Consider the following 24,446-nt stretch of genomic DNA (forward strand, 5'->3'; position numbering starts at 1 on the left):
GTTGAAGCCCATTGTTGCTGCTGTGTCTCATCTAAAACTGATTGAATCCATGAAACTGATACTTTATTGTGGAGAAGATGAAACTTTATTGCGGATCTGTGATGCAAATGTTGCTTTATTGCGGATTGTGTGCAGATAGACTGAAGGAAGCTGGAAGAAACTGTACTCCTTGAAACATGTGATGTTCTCAGTTCCACACCCATTACTAGACGTAGGATTTGCCTTAGCCACAGATAGGGTCTGATTTGTTATGGATGGAAAGGGATGTGAAAAGGGAGGTTTATTATGAATGGCTAACCAATCTTGGGTAGATCAATAACAAGCCATGATGGGACTGGGTAAGTTTATTATGAATGAATAGGATGTGAGTGTGTGCAAAGTGAAAGGATGAAAGTGAATTCTAAAGGAGGGAGGAGCAATGTCTCTACGCATGGCGCTGGTGACCCAGCTTTCACCATGGTACTTGCCCAGGGCGCCACCGAAGTGGTTTTCACCGTTGGACGAAATTATTTCTCTTTACTTTTTTTGATTTTTCAATGTTTTTGTGTCACAAGGTGCCTGTTTGCCAGGTTTTCACCAAGTAACGATTTTTTTGTTTTATAATTTTTTTTGTATTTTTGAATTAGGATACTCTGAAGAGCTATGTGTAGAACCTGTGAAGGTGCATGCTATTGATAGGATCCTCCAAAGGTTCACCTTCTGTAGTTGAGAGCTGATATGCCCCAGATCCATATGCTGCTGTAATAATGTAAGGACCAAGCCAGTTTGGTTCGAACTTGCCCTTCTTCTCTCTGTCTTGTTGATTTTTTGGATTTTCTCTGAGGACTAAGTCACCTACCTCAAATGTGCGAGGCTTGACTTTGTGATTGTAGCTGCGACTTATTCGCTGTTGGTAAGCCTTAAGATGATTAAAAGCAGTTTGTCTCCGTTCATCAAGCAGTTCTAGTTCTTGTAAGCGAGAGACCCTGTAATTTTCATCGTTGATGATGTTTTGCAAAGAGACCTGTAAAGAAGGTAACTCGACCTCAATAGGCAAGATGGCTTCAGCGCCGTAGACAAGTGAGTAGGGTGTAGCTCCTGTAGGTGTGCGGACACTTGTGCGGTAGGCCCAAAGTGCTGGATTGAGTTGGATATGCTAGTTACGGCCAGCGTCGTCGACTGTCTTTTTGAGGATTTTAAGAATTGTTTTATTAGACGCCTCAGCTTGGCCATTACCTTGGGGGTAATATGGTGTGGAGAAACGATGGGAGATATGGAAGCGCTCACAGAGTTCCCGAACATCCTGATTTTTGAAGGGACGCCCATTATCAGTGATAATGGAAGTGGGAATACCATATCAGCAAATGATGTAGTTCAGGATGAAGGTAGCGATTTGTTTCCCTGTAACTTGTGTGAGAGGCCCGGCTTCAATCCATTTTGTGAAATACTCTGTAGCTGTGATAATGAATTTATGACCATTGGAAGAAGGAGGGTGAATCTTGCCTATGAGATCGAGTCCCCACTGACAAAAGGGCCAAGGAGATGTAAGTGGCTGTAGTTCTTGTGCTGGTGCATGTATGAGGCCTCCATGAATTTGACACTGCTTACATTTCTTGACAAACTGATATGAATCTCTTTCCATAGTAGGCCAGTAATATCCAGTCCTGATGAGTTTCTTGGCCAAGGTAGGACCACTAGTATGTGGACCACATATCCCTTTATGCACTTCACGTAACGCAATCTGAGCTTCGTCACTTTCTAAACATCTAAGAAGGGTGCCATCTAGACCTCGTCGGTATAGGATATCAGCTAGAATGACGTATCGAGAAGATTGGCAAATGAAAGTGCGGCATTGGTTGTTCGATAGATCGGGAGGTAAGATATTGTTGCGAAGGTATGTGAATATGGAACCATATAACTGGGATTCAGGACCAACAACGCATATCATTTCAGTAGGAGTGATCTCGTATGAGGGAACCAGCAGGTTGTCTACCAAGAACTCATAGCAGGTCTCATTCTGCAGTAGATCAATTAGTGAAGCAATTGTAGCCATGGCATCTGCAACACGATTCTGTTCTCTTGGTATCTGCTTAAAATCTATCTTTATGAAGTGTTGTTTCAAATTATCTACCAATTGTTTGTAAGGCATTAGTTTTTCATCTTTTTTTTGGTAATCATCAGTTGCTTGACGGATGACCAGTTGAGAATCCCCAAAAACACGAAGTTCTTGGATCTTCCATTGAACCGCGATTCGTAATCCAGTTGTTAATGCCTCATATTCCGCTATATTGTTAGTGCAAGGAAATGATAAGCGGTATGACTTTGGTATAGAATCACCCTGAGGAGTTATAAAGAGAATACCAGCTCCTGCCCCATGCTGTGTGTATGAGCCGTCAAAGTATAGTTGCCATGGCTTTGCATGTGATACTGTTAAAATTGCTTTATCTGGAAATTCTAACTGTAGAGGAACATCATCTATCATGGGAGCATCTGCTAATTGATCTGCAATTGCTTGTCCTTTTATTGCTTTTCTGTCCACGTACTCGATGTCGAATTCACTCAGGATCATTACCCACTTGGCCAGCCGCCCAGTAAGTGTAGCTTTGTTGAGAAGATATTTTAGTGGATCAATTCATGCAATCAAATTAGTTTTGTGAGTGAGCATATAATGTCGTAATTTTTGTGAAGCAAAGACCACAGCGAGACATGCACGCTCGATTGGTGTGTAGTTTAGCTCATATCCCACCAATGTGCGACTGATATAATATACTGCTTTTTCCTTGCCGTCAGCTATTTGTTGTGCTAGGAGTGCTCCCAGTGCTGTTGGAGTAGCTGATATGTATAGTAGCAAAGGTTGATCTGGAATTGGTGGCATCAAAACAGGCGGATTTAAAAGATAGTCTTTGAGCGTCTGAAAAGCTTGTTGACAGTTCTCATCCCATTTGAACTTGATGTTCTTATGTAGCAGGTGCTGAAACGGATTACATTTATCTGCAAGTTGTGCTATGAATCTTTGTATGGACTGGAGTCTCCCTTGTAAGGACCTAAGTTGACTGATATTCCTCGGTGGCGGCATGTCCAAGATAGCCTTGACTTTTGCTGGATCGGCTTTGATTCCTCTTTTAGACACAATGAATCCTAGGAGTTTCCCGGAGGTTACTCCAAAGACACATTTCTTTGGGTTTAATCTTACCTTGTATTTTTCCAATCGATCAAAGACGACTAAAAGTATGTCCAAGTGTATGTCCCTGTCTATTGATTTTCCCAAGAGATCATCAACGTAATCTTCCACTGTTATGTGCATGAGATCATGAAAGATAGTGGTCATCGCTCTTTGATATGTAGCACCTGCAGTTTTTAGCCCAAAGGGCATGACATTCCAATAGAAAGTTCCCCACGGACAAGTGAATGATGTTTTGTGTTGATCTTCTGGTGCAATCCTGATTTGATTATAACCAGAAAACCCATCCATTAAAGATAACATTTCGTGACCTGCTGTGAGATCAACAATCAAGTCAATGTTTGGTAATGGGAAATCGTCCTTCGAACAAGCTTTGTTAATGTCTTTGAAATCTGTACATATTCTGATGCTGCGATCTGGTTTACTGACAGGTACTAAATTGGAGATCCATTCGGGATAATCAATTGGGCGTATGAATCTGACATCCAATAATTTCTCCAGCTCTGCTTTGACTAGTAATGCCACTTGTGGATGCATTTTCCTTAATTTCTGTCTTACTATCTTTGCCCCTGGTTTGACTGTCAAATGATGCATTACCAAATCTAGGTCTAGTCCAGGCATATCAGCGTATGACCATGCAAAGTTGATTTGTCGTCCCTTGAAGAAGCTTATGAATTTTGCCCTTTCGGACTCTGTCAATGATTGAGCCAGGAATATGTTGTGTGGAACCTCTTCTGTACCAATGTTTGTCTTTATAGTCTCCTCTACCAACATGGATGATTTTTCCTCATATGATGCTGGGAGAATGTCGAGCCTTCCATCTTCGGGTGCCTCAGAGAGGTTTTTGCCCTCAGATACATCCTTTCTTTTTACTTTTTTGGAGTCAGATAGCGCCACAGTGTGGTTTTCGCCATAAGACCCTTGTTTTGTTCTTATTTTCACATTTTTGCGACTGGAAGGTCCGACACCCTCACCAAAGTATGCCATATTGTTGAGTTCTATGGTGTATCCTGCTTTGTGGTCTCCAGGGGGAAGATCATCTCATATGCCAAGATAGTTGATAATAGCTTCATCATTTTGAAATGTATCGAATTGTGCTGGTCCTTCATAATCCTAGTCAATGAGTTGGGGATGAACAAGGGGAAGGTCTTTAACATTTTCAAAATTTGCAGGGCTAATAGTGAAGATGTGGTTATATTCGGGTATGTCAAGGCAATCGTCGAGGTCATCGATGGCACTTTCCTCATCAGTTTCGATCATGAGCGAATCCAAATTGTCATCACTAGTAGCACCTTCCGGGACAGGTGTCCTCATCCTATGTGATTTCGTCCTAGAACCTTGAAACAAAGACTATGGGAAATCCTTATGGGTTGGTTCTTGACCAACTTTGAACTTTTTGTAAAATTCCTCGTCTTTTGTGGGTTCATCTGGTTCTCTGAATGTCTCGGTGAGCTCATAGTCACTGGAGGATTTGTCTGAACCCCATTCCCATTCGTTGGAATCTGTGGAATAGTAATTCTCTTGTTGAATTTCGGCAACTTTGATTTGTGAGGTCCTTTCTGTTCTTTTATTGTGTCTCTTAGAAGTTAGAAAACCAAGTCCCTTTGAGTGTTCGCGTCTTACAGTTAATCCAGGTTGTAAGGGCTCCATGATGCCTTCATTGCATAACCCAAGAGGGCTTTTTCCATCATACCCGAATCTTTGTAGAATTTTGAAGCCTTTGCCATAATTCTCACAGGGTAGAATAATTTGATCATGCGTGTCCTCTTCAATGTCTTTATAGAGCATTTTGTATAAGTTTTCCTCCTCTAGTTCACCCCATCTTTGAAAGGTAGTAGGATCCCATTTGAGTATCATGATGGAGATTTGCTTGTTAGGATGTGGCCTCCCATATTCTTTTGGAGAACTCATGACTTGTCGTAAAAACATGGTCTGATTCAAAGTGTATTCTCCCATGCCTTTGTCTTGAAACTTGCCTCTAAGTTCACCTTGTTTGGATGTCGAGGGTTTTAATGACTCAGGATCAATGTATGCCGAAGAAGGAGTAGCCTCACGATTACTGGGAATGATAGTCTCAGTATGTGATCTCAAGTTATTGCAATATATGAACGGATTTGGAAAACCGTTGACCGTTACCTCAACTCCATTATGAGGAAACTTAACGCATTGATGATACGTTGATGGTACTACCCTCATTTCATGAATCCAAGGATGTCCTAGCAATATGTTATATGTGAGATCTAGATCTAGGACTTGACAAACCACATCCTTTGTGACTGGCCCAATTCTTAGCGGTAAGGTGACTGTGCCCTTGGATGAACGCTCTTCATCATCATATGCCTTGATGGTGATTTGGTTTGTAGAATTGACAACTTTATCAGAATATCCCAATTGTTTAATGGTGTTCAAGGTACAAATGTTTAGACCTACTCCTCCATCTATCAGGACTCGCTTTATTCGATGTTTATGTATGAAGGCTTCAACATGTAAAGGTGCATTATGTGGCTGACTTACGGAGGCATCATCAGCTTCTGTGAACGTAAGGGAATGAGGAATGGAAAGGTATCCCACCATGGCTTGAAACTGGTCCACATTTAGATCAGTAGGGACAGCTGTATCTCTCAAGATTTTGTCAAGGATAGCTTTATGAGCGGGGGATATGTGTAGAAGCTCAAGAATGGAGATGAGCGCGGGTGTCTTCCCTAACTGTTCTACAAGGTCGTACTCAGGCTTAATTGATGAAGGATTGGTATTCTTAGTAGAGGCACCTGGCAACGTAATCTTACCTCAACGGGTTGTAACATGACATTCAGAGGTAGATTCGCACAAAGATCCAACACCTCTTAGGACAATCTTAGGTCGCTAAGGAGGATTTTCAGCATTTTTGTTCTTGATAGTAATAGTAGAGATATGATTGTCCATTGAGATGTGGTTGATAGTAGAATCATAATTGTAAGGTGCTCTAGTGTAATTGGCTTGATCATCTGTGACTTTGGCTTTTCCTTTGTCATGTTTTGGGAATGGTTCCTTAAACATCTCATGCTCTTGGTTAGATGAATGTCCCTCAATCTCAATATCGCCTCTGTCAATGAGATCTTGTACAATGTTCTTCAGTCGATGGCAATTACTTGTCTTATGACCCTTGCTCTTATGAAATTCGCAATACTCATCATCATTCCACCAATTTGGTTCGACCTTTGGTTCATATGGAGGAAAATCTGGAACTGTGATCACTTTGTTTGCCACAAGGTTTTTGAATACTGATTCAAGTGGTTCTCCCAATGGAGTGTACTTCCTTCGTGGTCTAGAAGTTGTTTGATTGTTCACTTGATTGTTGGTAGAACTCGATCCATAAAAGATAAACTTTGGTCTCACTGTATTGGCATCAACAACACCATCATTAACTGTGTTCTTGTTCTTGTTCCAAAATTTTGGTTTGTCCTTTCCTTTAAAGTCCTCTTTGTTTTCTTTGAATATCTTAATGACTCCTTGCTCAATTAAAACCTTTTCTGTTGCTAGGCCCTTTTCAATAACATCCTTGAATGTAGACAAACAAGCTTTTCTGAGATCATAGCCAATAGCCTTGTTAACATTTTGTGTGAACATTTCTACCATTTGTTTCTGAGGGATTTCGCAAGAGCATCTGCTAGCTAGATTTCTCCATCTTTGTAAAAATGTTGCGAAAGATTCTCCTTCCTTTTGTTTAGTATTGCACAAGGTAGTAACTGAGACATCTGTTTCTATGTTGTAAGAGAAATGCTGAATAAATGCTTCTGCCAAGTCACCCCATGACTTAATACCAGGAGGTAATTAAGAAAACCATTCCATAGCTTGATCGCCTAATCTCTGTGGAAACAACCTCATCAAGTATGTTTCTTCTGCCGCTACCTCTATGCAGGCTGTGAAAAATTGTCTTATGTGTGCCTTGGGGTCTCCTTTCCCTCTATATTTGTCAAATTTTGGCGTCACAAAGTGTGCAGGAAACGGAGGCATTGGAATGCTCTTATCAAAGGGATAAGGACATATATCTCTCATAGTGTATGTTGGTTTTGATGTACTCATGTCCTCCATTTTCTTTTGTAAATCTCTTATTTGTTGCTCCAAATTATTTTTGGGAGGAGATTGATTTCTTGTAGTATACCCCATGTTTGAAACACCCATTTGAGGAGGAGCTTGTTGCATGTATGGATGATACTAATCATAGACATGTCCATATGGAGGTCTATATTGCTATGGCATATATGGAGCACTTGGCATAGCTTCATGTTGAGGAACCCCATATGTGTTTTGTGCATGTATACCATATTCTACAGGCATGTCATGTTCTAATGTGTTGCCCCCAAATTTGACATGAGGTCTCCTTGTGTCAAAATTTTGAGGATGCCTTTGAGTATCTACTTGTTTTGATTGATCCATACCTTGAGCATGTGATTGAGCATATCTATCCACATAAGGCTTCCATGATGGTCTTCGAAGGTAAGTATCATATGTTTGAGCTTGTGTATGTGGAATTGCTGGTTTTTGAAGCAAAATTGATGGTGACTCAGGCATTATATTCGGTCCTCTATTTCCTCCACTATTTGGTCTCCTTTGATCCATGTCAGGTTGATTTTGTTGTGATGGTCTACTTTCCATAAGTTGGGACATGTCAAAGTCATGAGGTATTTTAGCTCCACTTTGTGCCATCATGTGTAAAAAGTACTGTCGATCTCTCCTCATTATCTCTTCAACCAATCTATTGAAATGAGGATTCATTATGGATTCTTCTATGTCTGCTGATAGTATTGAAAGACTGTCCACATTGTCATTGCGTATAGCATTGTTGTTTGTAGTGTTTGTGTTTTCCACATTTGGATTGTTTCTATAAACATCCATGTCTGGTAATGTAGTGTGCTCAGGATTATAAAATAAATCATTGTCATACTCATAAGAACTCATGTTTGCGGATTCTTGAGCTTCTTTAGCTATTCTCCTAGATTTTTGAAGACGGGTTTCAACCATGAACTAGGTGTTTGACCAATATGTGAGAGACTAGATGAAAAATATGAAAAGAGTATGGAAGACCAAGAGTTGTATGGAGGGTAAATGAATCTTGAGGTATACTTGCAATGTCCAAAGTGTAAGACCAAGTATGTAAGTAGTAGAGTAGGTGTGACTTCCAAAGAGAGGATCGTTTCTCTTGATGAGGTAAGCTAACCTTGACTCTAAGTAAGACAAAATAAGACCCAAAGGTAAGAAACCTTGATGAGGGACCACTTAGCAAAGTGTAGTTGTATGTAGTGTGTTGACAAAGTATGATGAGGACAAGCAAGTGACCTTTTGACTCAAGTTTAGACAAATGTGAATGTAATGTAAGGTGTAAAGCAATGATGGATTTTGTGAGACCCAAAGACAAGTTGAATGCAAGATGAAAACCTGGAGAAACAACCTAGGAAGCTCAAGAATTCCGAAACTAATTGCTCTTGTTTGCTTGACTGTAAAATTTTTCCAATTTGTGAAGTTGTGACCAAATCTGAATGTTTGACTGTTTTTCGTGACAAGAGGACACAATGTTGATGAGGACTCAATGTTTGCAAGTGTTTAGACTCTCCAAGAAAAGTGTGTTGTTTGATGTAAAAATGTTTTGCATACACTTGAAAACACAAAAGACACAATGTTTTGTTGTTTGGTTTTGAATGTTTTGAATGTTTAAAATAAGTCAAGCACAATTCTTATGGCTGGCCAAGACAATAGTTGTTGATCCCACATGGGGTTTTACCCCCGAGGCTACGCTATTCAGAGCGGATACCTAGATGCTTGACCTCACTGGCTCCACCCTCGGCACTCACTTCTCGGGTCAGCCAAGCATCATTCCCCATGAAAACTCCCCATGGTGAACTTTGTATCTCTACTAAGAACCGTATGTGTGTGGGCCGCTACCAGAGGTCCGACCTCCTGCCCCAACAACTAGAAGGATTTGGGCTTCTAAAACAAAAAGGTGCTAGTAAGGGCATCCGCTCGTGTGGCCATACATGCAGCACTTTCAGCTCTGTAAATACAGAAGGTTCCCAGCCGGTAGGGGTTACGCCCTACAAATGATCAAATAAATTTGATCAAACGGGTTTATGGGGAGACATAGTGTCGGTATGAACTAATCAGCACACGTTATCCATAGTTTTCACCATGAATACATTTGATTATAGTGGTTCAGAAGAGGTGGGTTTTCCTCGCTACCACTTGGGTCGTTCTCTTCTCACTAGTAGTCCTAATGACCACACGGGAAGACAGGCCCTCTAAAGATTAAACAAAAAGAGCCTATTGCTCAAGACACAAAAGACAATGATTCAATTTTAGTGCACCAATGGAAGTGTTTGCTAGTCTATGAAAACAAGGCACACAATAAAAATCCAAAAACCCTTGCCAAGGATCTGCAACAAAGATTTATTAGTAGTTTGGATTGTTTGAAATAATCACCCCTTCCTGCAAGCACACAAGTTAGGTAAATTTTAGATCCAAAAGACTTTGTGAAATAGGGGCCTTCAATAATGTGTTTTGTTGACCAATTAAAAGATCTGATTCATCATAAAAAAAGACCAACTTTAAAATTTCAAGAGATTTCCAGAAATGTAAGAAAATCCAAAAAATTTGCTAATTTGCTCCAAAAATTAATTTTTTATGAAAAATCATAAAAAATTCATATAAAATGTAAAATCAATCCAAAATATCTGAAATTTTTACTAGAGAGCCCTTATGGTCTTTCAAACTTGCACAAAATTGTTTTTGCAACAAATCCAAGCAGTTTGTGAGATATGTGTAAAATAATGTAAAACCCTAATTTTCAAAGATCTAATTTTTGAGGAATGATTTTGCATCAAATTTAAAATTAAAAAGGATAGATCCTATGTATAATTTTGAGAGATTTCCAAAAATGTAAGAAAATCCAAAAAATTCGCTAATTTTCTCTCAAAATTAATTTTTTATGAAAAATCATAAAAAATTCATACAAAATGCAAAATAGATCCAAAAAATCTGAAATTTTTACTGAATCTTTCTGATATGTTTCCTGACTTGAAAAAAAAAAATTTATGTCAAAATTCGAAACGGTTTGTGAGATCTGATCAAAATAAGGAAAAACCCTAATTTTTAAAGATCTGATTTTTAGGGAAATATTTTGCATCAAAATTAAAATCACAAAGAATAGATCCTATGTATAATTATGAGAGATTTCCAAAAATATAAGAAAATTCAAAGAATTCTCTCATTTGCTCTCAAAATTAATTTTTTATGAAAAATCATAAAAAATTCATAGAAAATGAAAATGTACTCCAAAAATTTTGAATTTTGGCTTGAGAGCTCCTGATACTTTCTTCAACCTGCAAAAACAATTTGGTGCAAAATTTCCTAGCCGTTTGTGAGATATGATCGAATCTCTCCAAGATCTTGATTTTGTGTCCAAAACCCTAGCTGCACAAGGTTATTCTCCAAATTGTTTTACAAAATAGCAATATAGGGTTAGAAAAATCTGCAAAAAAAACATAGATCTAAGAAAAATCCATGTCCCACGGGGTATGCCAAAATGTGTATGGTGAAAATGGATAACAATAATAACAATATTGAAAGGCTAAATGAATTCAACCACAAAACCCTAGCCTAACAATCAACAAAGATCCACCATAACATATGAAGATTACCTAAGGCAATGCAAATCAAATGAAATCACAAAGATTATACCATCACATGTCCAATAGGGTTTTGATCTCCATTCTTCCTATCTCCATTGATCTTGCTTGATATATTTTTGCTCTCAGATTTTATGTGCACAAGAGCTCAACAAAGAACGGAATGTGGTTGCAAGTGGGATCATAGTGTAGTCAAGTCCTCCAAATTGTCGATTAGGCTGAGTGATTAGTCATTAGGGTTTGACAATGAAGGAAGCATCTTCTTAAATAGAAGACACAATATGAAATGGAGGGTTAAGATTGAGAGGTGTAAAAAGAGAGGTCAACTAGGATTAGAGGGTAGGTAGAGGAAATACCAAAATAATGAAAGAGGTAGGTAGTGTAGGAATTAAGAGATGAATGACATGTGTCATAGGTAAAAAAGGCTAGTGAATTAATTAAATAAATAAATATTTATTTAATTAATAGAAGAAGTAGAACAATTAAATAAATAAATATTTATTTAATTTAGGAAAGGATAATTTAAATAAATAAATGTATTTATTTAAATGAGAAATAAGGCTAGAAGAGGATAAATGAATTAATTAAATAAATAAAAATTTATTTAATTAATAGAAGAATTAGGGTTAGATAATTAAATAAATAAAATATTTATTTAATTCAACATGACAATTTTAAGTGTCTACAGTGGTATCTTTCTCTGGATTAATTAGTTCGGGATTCTATTAGGACCTTTTCCTAATTAAAAAAAAAAATACAAAGATTACATCCCTAAATATTGCATTCATGATAGAATAAATTTCTGCAATATTGAGACTAAATTCATAATAGACTTATAGTGATGAATAAAGAAATATTTAAGATTCTCAAAAATTTGATGTTTTCTTTCTCCCAACCGTCATTGGATATTGGGTGATCTTTGAGGCATTATGTCAAATAGTTCATGTGCCTTATCTAAGCTTACACATTTTGCATGCATGTGTACCTGGGTAGTTGCACTACAACATTTATACTCACTAATCACATTTGGTTGGAAGTTTCTAAATCCATTTCAAACACATTTTGTGCATGTCCTGCAATCATAGCATTCCATTAGATCATGTTTCTTTGATGCATCTCACCAAACAATTCATGCACTTTCTTGTCTATACTTCCACATTTGCCAAACATGTCAAACAGAGCATTTCCAACCATAAGTATCTGATATTAATTGGCCTTACCTTTCACTTTGATGGAAGCCCATACTCTGTTCCAAAGCTCCCATTTTGGCACAGGTAGAGAGTATGTTGGCAAATAAAACTGATCAAAATGGAAATATATTTTTTGCATTGACTGCATTGTGAGGATGCTTATGTATTTCATCAATAGCATAAAGCAGGAAAGGACATGAGAATATCTCCTCAGGGAGGTATTCTATGACAGCTGCGAGGTAGATGAGAGTTTCTTATGCCATTTGCTTTGTTCTATGCAGTCAGACATGGGAACACTGTTTGAATTCAAATGCTAACAGTGATTTTCTTTTTAATAGAAATGGACGAGAAGGGACGTCAAGGGAAGGAATGGGCCCATAGCACACCTAAGCAGTCAAAGCTTAGTGTGTTTTGTTTAAGGCTACCCCCTTAAGACATCATAATTGATTGGCTCTTCACTCCTAAGACCTTCAAAAGTCTTTAATGGCTTCATTGAGTCCTTTGGTCTTCCAAATGCACCTGCACCAACTTGAATTCTCCTTTAATGATTGATTGCTTGTTCACTTGGAATTGAATTGATTTTATAATTAAGAGATCACTTGAATTGTAGGTAGACCCCTTCAAATGATAGTGTAGGCTTCCTTTTATACCTAATATATGTCTTGAAAGCATTTTATCCTGATGGCTTTAAATTAAAGTACTTTCTCTTCTATTTGGTATTGGTGGAGTAGAGGTTGCATTGCATCATCCTAAGATACATATTTCCCTAGATACAACACAAGTTAAATGTATCCCAGGTCGATGCAAAGCAACCTATGCTCCAGAGATCACCAGAAAATAAAGAAAGAACTTTAATTTAATGCCATCAGGATAAAAATCTTTAATCAAGATAGATAAATGGTATGCAACTAGATCTATTTGGAATGCATTACCCAAACACCACAATCGATCAGTCACCTTTGAAAAGAAAGTGGTATGATGAAATATTTAGGCATAAAATAGATGAAATGCACTCCATACTACTGCTCTTCAATATTTTGGTTGATGATATTTCTAAAATAGTAAAGGAAGGTGTATGGAACAACCAAATTCTTATCATTATAAAAAATGAATATTTTAAGATCCTTTTATGATGTGTAAGTTGAGAATATTTTATGAAAGGTCCCTAAATGAATACACTTTAAACTGATTTTAATATACCTTGAAGTGTGCAATATGGAAGGTTTGTATTCTTAATCTCCTACCCATTTCTTAATTTAAAAGACGATATCTTTATTAAATATCTCCTCTATTAAATATCTTTATTAACTTGACTTCTCCTTCAATTCTTGATGAATGCTTGATAACCTATTCACTTGGAATTGAATTGATTTTATAATTATGAGATCACTTGAATTGTAGGTAAACCCCTTCAAATGACAAGGTAGGCTTCCTTTTATACCTAATATATGTCTTGAAAGCATTTTATCCTGATGGTTTTAAATTAAAGTACTTTCTCTTCTATCTGGTATTGGTGGAGCAAAGGTTGCATTGCATCATCCTAGGATACATATTTCCACAGATACAACACAAGTTAAATGTATCATAGGTCGATGCAAAGCAACCTCTGCTCCAAAGATCACCAAAAAATAGAGAAATAACTTTAATTTAATGCCATCAGGATAAAAGGCTTTCAAGACAGATAAAATTTGAGTTTGATTGTTATCATTTACTTTGCCAAATTCTTCACACGTAACTCCTGAATCAATTTCCTACTCACAAGAATTTTATTAAGTCTCAAATATAGGGAAACAAAAGGCTTCAAATAGAAAACTTATACATGCAACTAAATCCATTGACTAATCAGAAGAACAAAATTAAGAAATAGTTTGATCATCTGAGAGATGTTGTAGACCTGCAACTCACTAGCTACTTAGTTTTTGTGGGTAAGAATTTTTTTGTTTTGGTTATGGTTGTGGTGTTTGTAGGGAGACATTTACAAAATTATATCTATTTTCACTATTTAATGGTTTATGGGTTTGTAATGGTAATTTAATGTTCTTTCATATTTTTGTATATATTCTTTATAATAGCCTATTATATTGATTTGTTCTATTATGAATAATGGTGTGGGTCCGACAGCTTTGTCATCAGTGCATGAAAGCATTGAACAAGTTCTACTTTTAAAAATTACATGAAACATTTTTAATTTATTTGATTCAGTGTTATTTGCAAAAAATGATTATCAATGATGTTTCCTTTCTCCAAGAATTGTCTAGGATCTTTCTGTCAGATAATATGTAACATCGAATGACTAAACCTTTTCATTACAAATGCTTATTTTATTTAATTATTATCTGAGTGTGAATTTAAATTTATATCTGTATGGAAGCAGAACATACAAGCTGAAGAGTCATGTGGAAGCAAATTTCCTAAAAGAAAGCAAGAAGGCATTATCTTGAATGACATGGAAACAAGCTCATCAGCTACCTAGAAGAAAGCAATTGGAGAATGGCAGAGGAAAGTGTTTAAGGGTGTTAAATAGATAGAGAGTATGCAATACAAACAAACAATGTCTGGAGTGTGTGATGTGATGTCTCTAATTTATGTCTAGAGGGACTAACTAGTTTTGGAGTTCCTATGAAACCTATTGGGCCACGCTTGGAGGAAATCAATGTGTTCATGCAAGGAGCACCTTTTTTCTATTATGAGAATGATTCTTTTGCACTGAGGGATATTTGGAAGTCAATATCCAAAAATTTCTATAGTGTGGAACCAGAGTTGGTGGACTCAAAGTAATTTTAAGGTTTCAGAAGACTAAGAGGTTATGTACACAATCTTCCAATAGAAGGGCGACTTCAAGCATTACCTCTCCCCCCATGACTATTCAGGAAGCACTTCCTTCAGACAAAGGACTAATGGCCTCCATGGGATCAAAGAAAAAAATTGAAGCATAGACTCTAGATGATGTGGTGGTGTCCTTCGTGAAGAACTTTGCACTATAATTGAAAATTCATGAGGGAAACTACAAGATAGTGAAGAGAAATACAATCCTAAAAAGTGGGAAGAATGCATCTTGGTTTGGGTGGGGCCAAGCCATGTGGGTCCTCTAGAGGTTGACGAGATAGAAATCATATGAGGATTTGAAAAAGATCACACTCGTGGAATTTCATGTGCGAGTGATCGATTGCGGTGTTTGGGTAATGCATTCCAAATAGATACAGTTGCATGTCATCAGGATAAAAGTATTTAATCAAGACATTAACCATTTAGAATGCAACTATATCTATTTGGAATGCATTACCCAAACACCGCAATCGATCACTCGCACACGAAGTTCCATGAGAGTGATCTTTTTCAAATCCTAATATGATTTCTATCTCGTCAACCTCTAGAGGAGTCACCTAACTTGGCCCCACCCAAAGGAAGATCCATTCTTCCCACTTTTCAAGATTGTATTTCTCTTCACTATCTTGCAGTTCCCCTCATGAATTTTCAATTATAGTGTAGAGTTCTTCACGAAGGACACCACCACATTGTCTAGAGTCTATGCTTCAATTTTTTTATTTGATCCCATGCATGCCAATAGTCCTTTGTTTGAGAAAGTGCTTCAAGAATAGTAATGGAGGGAGAGGTAATGCTTGAAATTGCCCTTCTATTGGGAGATTATGTATATAACCTCTTGGTCTTCTGAAAGCTGAAAATTACTTTGAGTCTGCCAACTCTGGTTCCACACTATAGAAATTTTTGGACATTGACTTCCAAATATCCTTCAGTGCAAAAGAATCATTCTCATAATAGAAAAAAGGTGCTCCTTGTATGAACACATTGATTTCCTCCAAAGCGTGGCCTAATAGGTTTCACAGGAACTCCAAAACCAATTAGTCCCTCCGGACATAAATTAGGCACGTCACATCAGACACTCTAGACATTGTTTGTTTGTATTGCATACTCTCTATCTATTTATCACCCTTTAACACTTTCCTCTGCTTTTCTCCAATTGCTCTCTTCTAGGCAACTGATGAGCTTGTTTCCATGTCATTCACGATAATGCCTGCTTGCTTTCTTTTAGGAAATTTGCTTGCACATGACTCTAGAGCTGTATGTTTTTCTTCCGTACAGATATAAATTTTAATTCATGCTCAGATAATAATTAAATAAAATAAGTATTTTTAAAGAAAATAGTTAGTCATTCCATGTTACATATTATCTGATGGAAAGATCCTAGACAATTCTTGGAGAAAGGAAAGATCATTGATAATCATTTTTTGCAAATAACACTGAATCAAATAAATAATAAATGTTTAATACAATTTTTAAAAAGAGAACTCGTTCAATGCTTTCATTCACTGACAGTAAAGCCATTTGACCTACATCATCTCTCACCGTCAAAATTCTGACGACAACTAATGAAACGTCTGACAAGGATGCAGTATATCTGACATCACTTCCATGTTAGACGGCCGTCGAGGAGCAATCATAACATCTGTCATAAATCTGATGGACATCCTCTGATATTTGTTGTGAGGGGTTCAAATATAGCTTCCTTCGGATGAGTTCATTACATCGTCGGACTACTGATGCAAATGGCATTGTCAGGAAGCCCGACAACAAGTTTTTGATGGCAAAGTTGGTCGGAAGTCTGACAATTAGCCATTGGAAATTAGGCCCAAATGTACTAGTGTCCTTAGTTCTACAATCCCTTTAGGTGTTGATTCTCCTTGGCTATAAGCCCCAAAATTTGTAAATGTTGTTATTATATTGTGAGCTAGATTTGTGGTTTTTACCTGTTTAGGTTTTCCATGTATATTCGGTGTTCATGTGTTGATGATTAAAGTGTTGATATTGAATAAGTTTATTAATAATTATTTTTAAAGTTTTGGATTGATTCAACTCCCCCTCTAAATCTTGTTGGGTGTTCAATAGTATCAAGCACTAGGTGTACCTTATGCTTAGCTTTTGCGCGCTTCCAAGAGTAAACCTATTCTTATGGGGGAGGGTGTAATGCACCTCCTATTTTGACATTTTAGATATGGATATCTCTTTACATTATGACCTTATTTATTGAGATGTTTAGTTGTGCATAGGTTCTTTGCTATTGAGTGTTTGATATATGTTCTTCTTTTGTGTGTATTTGATGCTCCTCATAACTTTAATATTCTTGTATTGTTGGTGATTGGGTGATTGCATGGTGATGCATGTAATATTTGTGTATAATTAATTATGAGGGCCCAATGTGCTAATGTTCCATGATATTTTATGTGATGATAGTGAATGATTCTTTACTAAATGTTAATCATTATTTAAGCCAATGATGTTGCTATATTGATTAAATGATAATTTAATGTGACTTTGGCATTTAAAATTTATTTTTAGACCATTGGATTAATGATGTGATTTTATGTACTATGTTTTGATGTATTGATATGGATGGTAGAAATAAGTAATGATGTATGTTAAATTAGTTAAATGCAATAAATTAATAGTATGTGATATTTTTTCCCATTTTGGAATTTGTATGTGCTTCAACTATTTATATATGTATGCATAGGTACTTGCTATGCCTTGCATACTCATCCCTACTATAGTGTTGTAAAATTGTGACCCTAGCAATTTTCAATTGCATTACGGTCCTCATGCATGCTAACTTGAATCCTCTAGCTTGATTGGAGACCAAAGAGTGCTCGACTTGCGAAAACAACTTCTTCCTTGGCCTCTGCATCACCCCATCCGCATTCTGCCCTGGAGAAAGCGGTAGGATAGGGGAATGGCACCATTGTCCCCCCTTGGACAGGGGTGTGGTGCCCCTATCCTTACCCTATTTTAGGGCAAGATCCTTTCTAGAGCATGCCTTGTGGGTTGTGCCTCGGGCGAGAAACTCCCCTGATGTCGGCCAGTGACAAAATTCAAATCCTTAAAACATGTATTTAAGGGGAATTCATTCTCTCATTTACACAAGGTAAAATTTGATAGGTGGGATAGATCAAAGTGGGAGAGATTCAAGTTGCATAAGCGATCAAGCATTCAAGCATTCTTTTCCAGCATTGAGCATTCTCAAGTCACCCTTCAAGACTAGGTGTTGCATTCAAGTCAAGGATTCAGCCATTGAAGAGGAGATCCCTTTCAACATTCAATTCCACACAAAAATTTCTATCATTATAGCTAATCCAACCTCCCTTGAGGTGATTTACAATTCAGTCTTTCATTTACATCTACTTGCAAGTACCTTCTTTCATTACTTGGTTAATTCCAAAACTGGGGTTTGACCTAAAGGCAAACCCCCAATCCCAACCCATTTTCCTCTCTTTTGTGTATGTATGTTTCAGGTGCATAGCTATACTTTCGGATTCAGGCTTCATTTGCAAAGGCAGAAAAATCCTTTTCATTTCATAGATTTTTCAGAGGACCGTGTACATTCCTGCCACGGTCCAAACAACTTTTCGTCAAATTCGTAGGGCGACTTCGTCTTGACATTTTACTGTTAGATCCAAGTGCACAACTTCATCCCATATTCTGATCTCAAGTTATAATCGATTCTTTGTCACTTTTGCACTACATAAGTCAATCAAATTCCTTTCTAAATGAAACAAAGAGGGGATCAACTTAACATCCTCAATTCAATCAGAATTCAATATATCATCTTTTTGTGGAGATTGAATCTAGTGAATTATCTCAACCCCTACTTCCCAATGTAATGGTGAAAAGTGCTTGAAGGATAATCAATAGTGAAGCTCTCATCTCTCTTTGAGGGAAAGGGTAGTTTTCCTCTTGATCCATCACCCATCATTTTCCCACCATTACATTTTGGTGAACCCAACATCTTGCATGCTTTCCTTTGAACAAAATTGCATATTTTTCATTTGGAAGTTTCAACTTTCTACAAATTTAGTGGTTAAATCATTCAAAACCCTAGTTTTTAAAATTAAAATTGAAGTTGTGATTTGTAAAACATTCATTGTGGTTATCTTAGATATGAAATTTTTTTTGATTGTCAAATTCAATTTCCTCTTTGTCTTGTTCAATTTGCAAAATTAAGAGGTTACTTGTTAAAACCCTAATTTAAAAAAATCATCTTGAACTTGTGCAGAAATTGGATTTTCATTTAATTTTCAGATTTTTTATTGTTCTCAGGTTTGTCTTCAATCTTACAATTCAAATTTTCAATTTCCCTCCTTTTTCCCAAAATCTAAATTTCAAAATTAAGTGGTTAGATCATCAAACCCTAATTTTTAAAATTAATTGGATTTTGTGTGAATTTCTGATCAATTTTACTTATATTCAGATTTCTAAACATTTTCCAAAGTGTCCCTATCCATTAGGTTTGACCCTTTTCAAAATTGCAATTCAATTCCTCTTTTTTTTTCAAAACCCTAATAGGGTCATATTTTCACCTTTGTGCCTTCATTTTGCCCATCTAGAGATCATAAAATTCAACAATATTTTGGGGTTAGCTTTAAAATCATCATAATATTCATCCCTTAAAATTTCAAAAAAAGTTGGTAGGACCATGTTCGTTCCCACCACGGTCCTCGACTTTTTTCGTGAAATTTTGGGAGACTATTATGATTGTATTTAATAGCCCAAATCCGAAAGATTGGATGATTTTATCAATTTTTGAACCCTCTAGAAACAAAAATATCTTCAAAATTCAACATTTCAACTTTCAAGAATTTTTTTAAAATTAAGAGGTTAATTATAGTCTACCTTGATTTTAAAAATTCTAATTTTAAAATTAAGTGGTATTTCCTTGGCCCTAATTTTAAAATTCCAATTTCCTTTCTTGTTTGGAAATTGTGTCATCCTCTTCCCCCAACAAAGTTCAAATTGTGTAATCATTATTTTCTTACATTTTGTATTACTCAATTTTGTAAACTTTGTTCTACAATTCAAAATTCAAATTTTCCCTCTAATGCATGAGTTTTACAATTATTAGTCCTACCTATCCTATCCCTATTAGATGAATCATTAGAATTAAGGCTTCCTAAGGTTTAATTACCAAGGGGATGGAGCCTAATTTGGGTGAATTCTTTAATGAGGATCATGCTAATTCTTCACATCCTAATCATGTGCCTATTGATGGATCTCATGATGAAGAAGAAGCTTTAACTAGGGTTTCTTTAGATCAACTTTCTACAATGGGCAATCACTTTGACAATTTTCAACAATAGATGTCCCAAGAATACCATAATAGTGAAGCTCTTCCATTAATTCAATGTCTTAAGTGCATGCTTCAAAGTGATAAGAATGGAATTGATATATTGTGTGGCATTTCACATATTATTGATTCTAATGTCATGCCTATCAAGAGTTGTGCTGAAACCCTAGGTTATTCACAACCTTCAACACAAGTAAATTCATCTATTCCTTTTACTAATCCTATGACTAGTCTTCCTACTTTCACATCTAACATCATGGCTACTTCAACTCAAAATGTCATTCCTACAACCATAGGTCATGGGGGCAATCCTTCTTCTTCATTTAATCCTCCATTGATACATATGTCTTCCATGAGTATTCCTATTATTCCTCAACCAATCAGTGTGACACAAGGGGAAAATTCCTTCAAGAACTTTATTCCTCCTTTAATTGTCCCTTTTCCTAAACAACCATCACCAATGCCTACTTATCATAATGTTCCACCACTTTATTCTCAATCCATGCCTTCTTTCCACAACATCACACCACCTTCTCAATCACCTATGTCTAACATCAATTCTTCTACTGAAATGACAATTAACAATCTTGCTCAAACTGTGTCTTCTTTACAACAACAAATTGCTTCCATGAGTCAATCCAAGTTTTGTGTGCCCACCTTTGATGTTGCGAGTCCACTTTCTTTTGATATTGTCAATGTTGTGCCACCTAAACATGTTGATATCCCTCAATTAGAACTTTATAATGGAAAAGGTGATCCTCTTATGCATGTCAAAACATTCCAAACCTTGTGTACTAATTTTTCTTATGATCAAAGATTTCTTACAAAACTATTTACAAGAACACTAAGAGATAAGGCTTTACAATGGTATTTCTCTCTACCTTCTTGTTCTATCACTTCCTTTCAACAACTAGAAAATGATTTCATCCAACAATTTCAAACTACATTGGTCCTAAAATCATTTTGACTAATTTAATGCATTGTAAACAAGGTGTTAAAGAAAAAGTGACTGATTTCATTGGTAGATATAAGCATTTGTGTGCTCAAATTTCTTTTCATGTACCCGATAATGATATTCAAAGAATTTTCTTTCCACAATTGTGCACAACACTCCACAATTATCAACATGCTGTGAGTCAAATGGATCAATCCACTCCTATGGCTCTAAGTGATAAGGGGGAGAGTGTTCAAAAACTATTTGTGAAGTTCAAACCAACAAAAAGATTCATCAAGTTCAATGATCCAATCAACAACAACTATGTGAATTCTACCATAGGTGTGCCTTCTTTTTGTAAAATTTTCCAAAGAGAAAGTCAGTTTTACTCCTTTGAATGAATCTTTACATAGTATTATGTCTCAGTTCTTGCACAAAAATGTTATCAAACTTCCTCCTATAAAACAAATTGATCCTTCCAAACTTGCATCTCCTTATTTTGATAACAATTCCTTTTGCCAATTTCATCGTCAACCTGGTCATGATACTAAGAAATGTTTTGCATTGAAAAATAAGGTTCAAGACTTGAATGATAATAATACTATATCTATGGCAGGTGTGAATGATAAAGGGAATAAATTAGTTTTTCCTCCTAATCAAAATCTTAATATTTTTACTGTTCCCTTGCCATCTCATACCTCTAATGTTATTGAAATTGTGCCTAATTTTCTCACTTCTGAAGAATTCACCTCTATTGCTCCAAACTTGGTTAATATGGTAGAAAAACATGATATGTCTAAGGATCCTTGTATTCCATTTGATCCTAGCGAGACCATTAGAGCACCCGATGGCCCTTTATACATAGTTGCAAAGGTTAAGGATATCCCTTTCTGTGGTTCACTAATTGATCTCTCTTAAATGGTTAATGCCATAACTGAAGAGTATCTCTCTTAAGTTATTTGATGGATTCTCTTGTCCTACCATTTGTTCTATCACCCTTCCTATTAAAATTCATGCGAAATCCATGTGAAGTTGGGCTATCCTTGGCTATCTTCTATGAAGGCTATTGCTTCTCCAATCTAAAAGTGTCTGAAATTTCCTCACAATGGAGAAATCACAAGCCTGAACCATAGCTTATTTCATCCATCCGAAAGAAGCCCCGGTGTTCCTATTGATCTCTTTTGGCCTAAACAATTTCAATCTCTTCCATCAAGGAGCGATGCTCTTTTTGAATCTTATAAAAAATGGAAGAACGATATGATATTATCTTAAGTCAACCTAGATCGCTAACACTTGACATTCCTATTATTCTTCAAGATGAGGCTCTTCCCCTCTTGAATGGAACTAATCTCCCTTCTAAGGAAGATTGCCCACCTACCCCTATGGATGTGACTTTACCTTCTCTTACAAAGAACAACAATATTCTTCCTAAGGTTAGACCTATACCTCCTCCTCATGATGGGCCTGGTATCCTTCCTACACCTAATATTCCTCCTTTCTATGGCACATTTCCACCTACTTCCCCTTATTGAGAAAAGAGGCCCACTTCTCCTATTGTTCAACCAAAAAGACCTCAACATAAACTTTCAACTATATAGGAGAGGAACATTCCTACTTTTTCAAGTGTTCCTCCTCCTTCTTAGCCTTCCACTAAGACTTGACAGAATCGTTGTGCAAGAGAACACTGGTGAAGATGTCATGTTCGAGCTCGTGAAGCTATCCCTCAAAATACTCAAACTCCTCAAACTCTGATAGTTGACATCATAGATGGACTACTCGTCGAAAACTCGGTGAGTTTCAAAAACTCACCATGTTTTTGAGCCTAGCAAGTATTTACCACTTCTACTTGCCAGAAAACTCGTCGAGTTTTTGCCAAAAAATCGTCAAGTTTTTGGCGAGTTTTTGGCAAAAACTCAGCGAGTTCGAGTTAAAAAGTCGACCGCTTGGGTCTCTTAGCCGATAATGGCAAAACAGTAATGATTTTTTGTTTTTTGATTGTGTTTTGGGCTAAGAAGGGGGAAGTGGACTTGTAGAGAGTTGGAAGGTGATTTGGAGTGATTTTTGAGTGATTCCAAGTGTATTTGAAGGGGATTTGAAGGGAAAATCAGATTCCCAGGTAAGCTTTTGCATTTTTTTTCTATGCTTTTTTGAAACAATTTGTTTATTTTTTGTTGCATTTAGATGGATTAGAAATGATTCCTAGGTAATATAAATCATTTCTAAGATATTTGCACAAGATTTAACACTAGATTTGACAAGTTTTGTTGAATTTTCACAATTTTTTTGAAGAATCTAGTTTTCAAAAAAAAATTCAAACCCTACTTTTTTTGAAAAAAAACTTTGAATGATGTCTAAATTTATTTAAAATAATATAGATAGTTTGCTAAATTGTTTAACTAAAATGTTAATTTTTTTTTTCACTTTGTATGTGTAGGTTAAGTACGCATTAATCATGGCAAGGGAGCAATGGCCACTAGATCCATGCCCATTTGTATATATAGGCACCCGTCCTAGAGGTGCTAAAGATGGGGCATGGAGGTATGCCTATGAGGGACCCAATCCTGGGTCAATTATATGCATAAAGTGTGAGAGAATACTTCATGGAGGCATCAACCATCTCAAATACCACCTTGCAGGAATAGATAGGCATGATGCTAGAGCATGCCCTAGGACCAATGAAGAAATAAAAAAACAAATGAATGCCCTACTTGCAGCTGGGGAAGAGAAGAAATTGCAAAGGGAGAGGGAAAATCTAGCCATGAGATCAGCCATAGCTGAATCTCAAGGTGTTTCTGTTGACCTTGAAGAGGAACAAGAAGCACTTGAGGGCATAGTGGGTTCTCAATGTGGCCCACGTATCCACAAACCCACCATCACCTCACCCATTGCTTCTGCTTCCTCTAGTAGAGTACCTAGCACTGTTCCACTTCCATCACCCTGAGCATGGTCCGTAGGTGATTATTTTGTGCCCAGGAACACACCTGGAGCACAACCATCATTAGAGGCCACTATATGGAATAAGGAGGTACATGAGAAAAATGACATTGTAGCAGCTGAGTTTTGGTACTTCAACAACATTGCATTCAATGTGGCAGAGAATTCTTATTGGCTGAATTTGGTGACTGCTATGACAGTTTCAGGAAAGGGGTACAAGGCCCCTTCTCGCAAGGATTTGAGTGGGAGGTTAGTTAATTACTACATAGTCCACTTGATTTCATTTTTAATTATTTTTTAGATTTCTTGTTTATTAAATCAAAATTGTGTAGTAAGACCTGATTTCACTTTGCACTTACAAGTTGCTCATAATGGAAGTTGGTAGGGCAAGATAAGTGATGGAGGATCAAAAAATTGAATGGGCAAATTATGGTTG

The sequence above is a fragment of the Cryptomeria japonica genome, chromosome 8, assembly GCF_030272615.1.
Source record: "Cryptomeria japonica chromosome 8, Sugi_1.0, whole genome shotgun sequence".
NCBI lineage: Eukaryota > Viridiplantae > Streptophyta > Pinopsida > Cupressales > Cupressaceae > Cryptomeria > Cryptomeria japonica.